Consider the following 10068-nt stretch of genomic DNA (forward strand, 5'->3'; position numbering starts at 1 on the left):
CTGGAATCTTAATAGGCCCAACCCTTTCCTAGTGCAACAAGTGCTACAACACTGGGCCCCAAATTCAAGGGCCCCACTTATTTTTTAATTACTAAAGCAGTACATTTTGCAACTATTTTTTTAAAAATAGTTGTAAAACCATAATTTTTTCAAAATCTATTTTACAATAGTTTTTTAAAAGTAGGTGTAAAACTATAGTTTGTTTTCAATATCTATGATTTATACCGTTTTTTTCAAAAATTCGATATAAATTCATATTCTTTTAGGCTTATTTTTTAAAATAGAATATGGCCCCCAAATTTATTGAGTCGACCCTGAATCTTAAACAAATCTTCAAAAAATACATTAAATTTAAAATGAATATCCTTAATCAATCACGAAACTTCCAAGATAAGATTCAGATCCATGCAACAATGGAAAAAGAATGAGATAGAAGATGAAATAATTGTTTAAAGTGTTCAAGAAAGATTTAAAACCATTTTAAAATGAGAGAACAATTTATTTGTGAGTTTTCAAATCATAAATGAAAAAATTTGTTTTCTAACATTATGAAAGTTCTAGGAGTAAAAATGATTTGTAGGTGCTGGAGATGAAACACAAAAAATGGTGAAAAAATTAAGTTTGATTCGAGTCAAGAACACTTAGTGATTTGATTCAAGTGACAAAATAACGTGGAACAAAATTTGCACTTAAAGAGAAACCCATTATATGAAATTCAATTCAAGCCTATATCATGATTCGACTCACACAAGCTGTGAATCAAGTAAGGGTTTAGTCATGATTCGACTCAAACTTGGAAAAGGCTGAAGAAGGACTTGTGATTCAACTCATGTACACACTTTTCGACTCACATAATGTAAGATGTGAAACAAGTTCAAGTTGTGATTTGACTCACAAGAACACACAAAATCATGATTCTTCCATATCTGGTTTGATTCGACTCAAGGGATTGTGTGATTTGAAGCATACATCGAAAATCTCAAAAATTCATGTTTTCAAATATGTTTTGAGATTCTACTTTTGACATGACTTAATCAATATCAATTGTGGTTCTTGTTCCAAAAACATGGCTAATTGACTTAAAGTATAATGTTTATACATAAACACGAACAATTTGATTTATGCATGCTAAAATACGAATCCAAAACTCAATCCTTAAAGATGCACAATTCAAGAGGATACTTAAATATAAAACTATATTTAAAGTAAATCTTAAAAGACAAGAAAAAAAACAACATATAGATCTCCCCCTTGATGTATCAAACACATGCAACTTTAGTCTCCCCCTTTTTATGCCTGACAAGCTTTCACATGGAATTAAGTCAACTTCAAGCAAGAGAAAAACTTGATCAATGTTTTTATTCAATTTCTTGTGCTCCTCCTGAGGCATTACACAATACATAACAACACAAAACTCATAAAATAAATCTAGACTCACATTACAACTTCTTCCCCTTTTGACAAGATCAAAAAAAAAAAATGTTAATGATCCTAAACACAAACAAAACCAACGACACAAACAATATTCCAGAGAAACAAGATACCCAATCATAACAAAGAAGAATGTACAACAATAAAGATCGAATACAAAATACGAAGATAGACATGCTAAATGCAATAAATAAGCACTTAGACATGCAACTATATAGCAAAACACAATTACGTGATAAAAAATTATATGAATGAAAGGTTTAAATAATGCATGAACAAAAATAATAATGCTCAACTGCACATAATTAACACCACACATTTGAAAAAGGTATTAAATGGAACAAATGAACAATCATAAAAAAACTTTTGAATCAATGAAATAACAAATGTAAGAAGTAAGTAAATGAGCATATAAGAAAAAAATACAAACTATGATATAAAAGAATGTTAGAGTGAAAGAAACATACCAATAACATTAGTTAGAGTAAAGTACAACAAGAAAATGTTAATGTACAAAATAAACATATAGAAAAGTAAATGAAATAGGAAACCAAATCTATTTAAAGCACGACGAGTCTAGGACTCCCAATTCCCTACATATATTGTGAAAAGGTTCGAGCATAATAGTTGTATAAAGATATCAACAAGTTGATTTTTTGTATCCATATATTAAAAAATATCATCTCCCTTTTTAACATGGCCCCTAAGTAAATGATGCATGATCCCTATATGTTTTGTATGCGAATTAAGTACATGATTCTTAGTGAGGATTATTGCACTAGTGTTATCACATTTGATTGGAACCCAACCGAGTTTTAAATCATAATCCAATAATTGTTGCTTTAGCCATACTACTTGTGCATAACAATTACCAACGACTACATATTCAACTTCAACAGTAGAAAGAGCAACGTTATGCTACATATTACTATGCTAAGAAACTAAACCATTTCTAAATAGATTACATGTACCACTAGTGATTTTCCCATCCAAATTGCAACTGGCAAAATCAGATTCAGAAAAACCTACTAAGCTACATTCGCTTCCTTTGGGAACCAAAGACTGTGATGCGAGGTTCCGTTAAGATACCTCGATTTTTTTAAAGATCTTAAAGGGGGATTCCCTATGACATCCCTGAAATCTAGCATACATATACACAATAAAAATAATATTTGGCCAGCTCGTAGTTAAATAGAGCAAGGATCCTATTATACCTCAACATTTGGTAATGCCGATCTCTACTCCATTCTCATCTTTGTCTTTCAACACATTTGACACCATGGGGGTCGAGATGCTTTTTTATTTTTACATATAGAACATCTTTAGAAGCTCTAGGAAATATTTTGTTTGGCTTATAAAATTCACATCTTCTACTTGCTTGGTTTGTAATCCACGGAAGTAGGTAAACTCTCCTACTAGAGACACCTCAAGTTCACTGCATGATACTAGAAAACATCTTGAAAATAGATTCATATATAATATCATCAATATAAATTTTTACTAATAAGAATATGCAAATTCTTATGCAAAAAAATTTAATGCGAACAATCATTATTGCAAGGTGAATTTAATAAAAAAAATTAATGTAACTAAAACATTTTTTTGATGCCGATGAAAAATAATTGTGATGCAAATGAAAAATAACTGAATGACCAAGATGAAATAAAAAAAATTAAGAGAAATTAAGATAAATTAAGTGTAAGTACACAAGATAGAGAAGAAAGAAATAACCATACCAATTATGATGATCTAGGACTAAACTTTTTGTATAAGTAAAGTTAGCAAATAACAACACTAATACAACAGAAAAAATACAATACGATCAAAAATATGATTAGATACATCTTTCTTCACTTGCCGTGAGAATCCATTAATATTCCTAGACACTCCTACACAAAATATCAATAGATAAAATTAGGTACACAATTTCAGTTGGGTCCTTGGGGGTTAGTTAAAAAACACTTAAGTATCCAAGACATGGTACCATTAGGAACTTTAACATCCCTAATATGTCAAAGAGGCCTAATGTGAAATTTCTCACCACAATAATGACATATAGCTTTATATAAAATACTCTTTCTATTTCTCTTAGCAAGTCGAGGCTTTTTCTTAAAACCAATCCCTTTTTCACTTGAAGACATATAACTAGTTATAGATAGAGAAATAACTTATGCCAAATTGTCATTTGAGATTTTCATTTTCAGTTTTTAAATTGGATAAGTGACATAATCAATCTTTACTATCTTTTCAACTGAAGTATCAGAAGTACTAAAATGCTCACCTGTGAGAGATGCATACTCTTTCTTTAAGGAATCTAGAGCCATATTAAGATCATTAATCTCCTTTTCATATTTTGAAATAAGTTTTTTTGGAGACAAATTTTCTTATACATTTGTTTATAAGGTGGTTTAACTTCATAATCAAAAGTATATACCTCAGATTCCTCACTTTTCTTGTGTTCCGTCAAGCATAGGTTGTCACATTCATCATAAGAGCTTGAACCGGAAGATAAAGATGAACTATCATCTTTTTCTTCCCAATCAATATAGGCTTTAAGACCTTTAGCATGTTTCCCCTTCATTTTGTAGAATTCCTTTTACTCTTTCTTATGATGTTTGTTGAGACTCAGACACGTGGTTTTATAGTGACCTAATTTTCTGCATTTAAAGCATGTGAGATCTTCTTTTTTTCTCTTATGTTCCTTCTTGTGTAGATGATACTTTTTGAAGCTAATCATATTTTAATGGGAATGCTTGAGCTTATGCTTCTTCATATAATAATTGCAGAGCTTGATGAATAAGCCCGTTTCTTCTTATTTTGAAAAGTCTTTGTTAGAACTATCACCTTTGTCGTTATTTTTTTGTCCTTGACAATGAAGCTTTCAAGGATAAATCTCACTTCTCTTATTTTAATTTCTCTTTCTTCTTCGACTTTACTCCTCTTTCAGTGAGCCATTACATTTCATTCTAAAGTTCATCAAGCTTTCTTAACAATTTTCTGATATCCAAAGAACTAAGATCATTTGACTCTTTTATGGCTGTTATCTTTGGTTTCCATTCCATGCATATAGATCTGAAAATTTTGTTAGCCCAAGTTGTCTACTTTGTTAATTAAATGGAGAAAACGAGTTTGCATGGATTCCATGGATTCTCCGGGTTCCATATGGAAAAGTTTGTACTTCTTCGTCAACATATTGATTTTAGAATCTTTAACGTCTTCAGTACCTTTGTAAAGGGTTTAAAGAGTGTTTCACATAGTTTTTGCACTCTTATGATGTGAGATACAATAATATACTTTAGCACTTAATGCATATATAAGTATATTCATTTCCTTCAAATCATATGAGCCCTTTTTGGTTTCATCATCAGTCTAATCTTTTGGGAGTTTAACAACATTATCGACTTCATTTTAGGGATAAAAGGCCCATCGGTAATTTCTACCCATATGTTATTGTCAAATGACATTAAGTGAACATACATGTTCTCTTTCCAATAAGCATCATTTCTGCCTTTAACCAACTTTGAGGCCAATTATTGGGTGAGAACATGGACTATGTGCGTTCTAGGGGGCGGGGATGAATAAACCTCCCAAATTAAAAATCATTTAAAAAAGGTTTTTATGCTTTATGCTCAATCCACTCTCCAACGATTTCCCATTGAAAATCCGTTGGTCTTCCATTATGATTTGTAACAATACTACAAGAGTTCATACAATCACTAGTCTAAAAATAAATGATGAAAGTTAAACTTCTTCTTTTCTGGATCTTGACTTGTACACAGCTCCCCAACAACTTGCTCCTAAGTGTCTGTTTAAGGAAATATCCACACAATTATACCGGTGTTTTGAGCATTGGTATGCTCGAAAATTTAAAAGCTCTCCTACCTTTTTCCTAGGCTTCCACATAACACTACCAAGGTTAACATATAGAGAAAGGTTTGAGAGTAAAAAATTACTTATCAGTGTTGGGGATCAAGCACAAAAAACGATGAAAAAATCAAGTTTGATTCAAGTCAAGAACACTTGGTGATTTGAATCAAGTGGAAAAGTAATATGGAATAAGATCCAAACTTAAAGAGAGACCCATTTTTTTTTGTGATTCAAGTCAAGCCTATAACATGATTCTACTCACACAGGTTGTGAATCAAGTAAGGGTTTAGTCATGATTCTACTCAGATTTGGCAGAGTTTGAAGAAGTACTTGTGATTCGACTCATGTACAAATTGTAACTCGACTCACATAGTGCATGATTCAAATCAAGTGCAAGTTGAGATTCGACTCACAAGCACACACATAATCATGATTCTCCCCTACATGGTTTGGTTTGACTCAAGGGATTATGTAATTCGAATCACACATCCAAAATCTCAAAAATTCAAGTTATCAAAGATGTTTTGAGATTCTACTTTTGACATTACTTGAATCAATCTCAATTATGGTTCTTGTTCCAAAAGATCGACTAATTTTCTTAAAGCATAGAGTTCATACTCAAACATAAATAGTTGAGTTATGCATTCTAAAATACAGATCCAAAACTCGATCCTTAAAGATGCACAATTGATAAGGAGACTCAAATATAAAACTAAATTCAAAGTAAAACTTAAGAGACGATAAAATAAACCACATATAGGTATCCCCATAAATGTATCATAGACATACAACTCCAGTCCCCCCCTTTTTGATGCTTGAAAAGCTTTCACTTGGAATTGATTCGACTTTAAGCGAAAGAAAAATGTGATTAATGCTTTCCTTAAATTGCTTGTCCCCCCCTGAAACATTGCACAATACACAACATTATAAAACACATAAAAAATATAGACTCACATTACAACTTATCCCCCTTTGACAAGATAAAAAAGAGATAGATGTTAATGAGCCTAAACTCAAACAAAACCAACAACACAAACAATATCTAAGAATAATGTACAACAACAAATATTGAATACATCATACGAAGATAAACATGCTAAATGAAACAAATAAGCACTTAGACATGCAACTACATGACAAATCACTATTATGTGATCAAAACTTATATGAATGAAAAATTTAAATAATGCATGAACAAAAATTATAATGCTGAAGTGCGCACAATTAACAACATTCATTTAAAAAGGTATTAAATGCAATAGATGAACAATCATACAACAACTTATGAATGAATAGAATAAGAAATATAAGAAGTAAGAAAATGAACATATAAGAATAAAATATACACAATGAGATAAAAGAATGGTAGAGTTAAAGAAACATACCAATATCATTGGTTAAAGTAAATTGCTATAAGAAAATGTTAGTGTACAACATAAACATATAGAAAATTAAATGAAATAAGAAACCAAATCTATTTAAAGCACGAAGAATCTAGGATTCCCAATTCCCTACGTATCTTGTGAAATGGTTCAGAGGATAACTGTATTATAAATATATCAGCAAGCTAATTTTTTGTATCCACATGTTCCAAAATAATATCTCCCTTTTCAACATGATCCCTAAGGAAATGGTGTCTAATCTCTATATGTTTATTACGTGAATGAAGTAAAAGATTCTTAGTGGAACTACTTGCACTAATATTATCGCATTTGATTGGAATGCAACCGAGTTTTAAATCATAATCTAATAATCATTTCTTTATCCATAAGACTTGTACACAACAAATTACCAACGAATACATATTCATCCTCATCGGTAGAAAGAGCAACATGGTGTTGCTTCTTACTGTGCCAAGCAATATCCTAATCGGTATCCGAGCCATGGCGCCATTAGGAACTTTAAGATTCCTAATGTTCAAAGAATCCTAATGTGGCCTTTATCACCACAATAATGAGATATATCTTTGGATGAAATACTCTTTCTATTTCTCTTAGTAAGTCAAGGTTTTTTCTTAAAACCAATCTCTCTTTCACTTGAAGACATAGAACTAATTATAGATAGATAAATAGCTTGTGCCATTTGTCCTTTAAGATTTTCATTTTCAATTTTTAAATTTGGGTAAGTGATGCAATCAACGTCTACTATCTTTTCAACTAAAGTATCAGAAGTACTAAAAGCTCGTCTACGAGAGATGTATGCTCTTCCTTTAAGGAATCTAGAGCATTATTAAGATCATTAATATCCTTTTGAAGTTTTGAAAAGTTATCTTTGGAGATAAAGTTTATTAAAAACATCCATAACATTTGCAAACATCTTGCAAAAAGATTCATTAGTGATTCCAAATATAATACCATCAATGTAAATTTGAACTAATAATAATTTGCAACTTCTTATTCAACAAAAAAAATTAATGCGAACAACCGTTTAATGCAATGTGAATTTAATTAAAAAAATTAATCCAACTAAAACATTATTTTAATGCACATGAAAAATAATTTTGATGCTAATGAAAAATAATTGAATGGCCAATATGAAATCAAAACAATTAAGAGCAATTAAGATAAATTAAATGGAACTACACGAGATAGAGAAGAAAGGAACAACCATACCAATTACGATGATGTAGGACTAAACTTGCTGTATAAGTAAAGATAGCAAATAATAGCACTAATACAACAAAAATATTACAATACGATCAAAAATGTGATTGGATACATCTTACTTCACTTGTCTTGAGAATCCATTAAGATTCCTAGACACTCCCGCCCAAAATATCAATAGATAGAACTAGGTACCCAATTTCAGTTTGGAACTTTGGGGTTAGTTAAAGAACACTTAGGTATCCGAGCCATGGCGCCATTAGGAACTTTAAGATTCCTAATGTTCAAAGAATCCTAATGTGGCCTTTATCACCACAATAATGACATATATCTTTGGATGAAATACTCTTTCTATTTCTCTTAGTAAGTCAAGGTTTTTTCTTAAAACCAATCTCTCTTTCACTTGAAGACATAGAACTAATTATAGATAGATAAATAGCTTGTGCCATATGTCCTTTAAGATTTTCATTTTCATTTTTTAAATTTGGGTAAGTGATGCAATCAATGTCTACTATCTTTTCAACTAAAGTATCAGAAGTACTAAAAGCTCGTCTACGAGAGATGTATGCTCTTCCTTTAAGGAATCTAGAGCATTATTAAGATCATTAATATCCTTTTCAAGTTTTGAAAAGTTATCTTTGGAGATAAAGTTTATTAAAAACATTCATAACATTTGCAAATATCTTGCAAAAAGATTCATTAGTGATTCCAAATATAATACCATCAATGTAAATTTGAACTAATAATAATTTGCAACTTCTTATTCAACAAAAAAAATTAATGCGAACAACCGTTTAATGCAATGTGAATTTAATTAAAAAAATTAATCCAACTAAAACATTATTTTGATGCACATGAAAAATAATTTTGATGCTAATGAAAAATAATTGAATGGCCAATATGAAATCAAAACAATTAAGAGCAATTAAGATAAATTAAATGGAACTACACGAGATAGAGAAGAAAAGAACAACCACACCAATTACGATGATGTAGGGCTAAACTTGTTGTATAAGTAAAGATAGCAAATAATAGCACTAATACAACAAAAATATTACAATACGATCAAAAATGTGATTGGATACTATTAGAGAAATAATTGTATATTTCTTATTGATCAAAAGGTGAATGATTACATGAACTTATTGCTGATTACATGAGAGAATTATGATAGAATATTCTCCAACAGCTATATTAGGAGGGCCTAAATAAGGAGGAAAATAAGGCTAGAAAAAGGAAAGAAATAATAGGTAATTAAATCCTAAGGCTAGCAAATAAGAAGGAAATATCAAGTAATTAATTCCTAATAGCCCCCCTTTAAGCTGGAGAATGTATGTTTAACAGTCCCAGCTTAGCAAAAATAGCAGAAAATGGTTGCGGTTCCAGCGGTTTGGTGAACAAGTCTGCCAGTTGATTGTTAGAAGTAATTGGAAGTAAATGAAAAAGGTCGGCTTGTAGTTGTTGACGGACAACGTGACAATCAATATCAATATGTTTGGTTCGCTCATGGAATGTTGGATTCATAGCAATATGTCGAGCAGAGTTGCTGTCACAATATAAAAGAGCCGGTTTTGTGAATGGGATGTGTAGGTCTTGAAGTAAGTATGTAAGCCATTGAAGTTCACAAGTGGTAGAAGCTAGAGCTCTGTATTCAGCTTCAGATGAGGAACGAGATACCGTGGTTTGCTTCTTTGATCGCCAGGAAATTAATGAAGAACCCATGAAAATGCAGAAACCGGTGGTGGATCTGCGAGACATAGGGCAAGTTGCCCAATCTGAGTCACTGAAGGCCTTGAGATGAATTGGTGAATAAGAAGAAAAATATAAACCATGTCCAGGTGCATTTTTAATGTAACGAACAATTCTAAGAGCAGCTTCGTAGTGATTTGCGGTTGGATTTTGCATAAATTGACTTAAATGTTGAACGGCAAAACTGATGTCGGGGCGAGTATTAGTCAAGTAGAGAAGACGACCAATGAGACGTCGGAAGGCAGTTGGATCATGAGGAGGAGAAGTAGTATCGTAGAGAGGTTTTGTGTCTTTCATCATTGGAGTGGTAAAAGGTTTGGCTGCAAGCATCCCTGTATCAGCAAAAATATCTAATGCATATTTGCGTTGGCTTAAGTGAATTCCTTTGTTGGTGCGAGAAACTTCAAGGCCAAGAAAA

Source organism: Lathyrus oleraceus, chromosome 4 (genome assembly GCF_024323335.1).
Source record: "Lathyrus oleraceus cultivar Zhongwan6 chromosome 4, CAAS_Psat_ZW6_1.0, whole genome shotgun sequence".
In the NCBI taxonomy this organism is placed as follows: domain Eukaryota; kingdom Viridiplantae; phylum Streptophyta; class Magnoliopsida; order Fabales; family Fabaceae; genus Lathyrus; species Lathyrus oleraceus.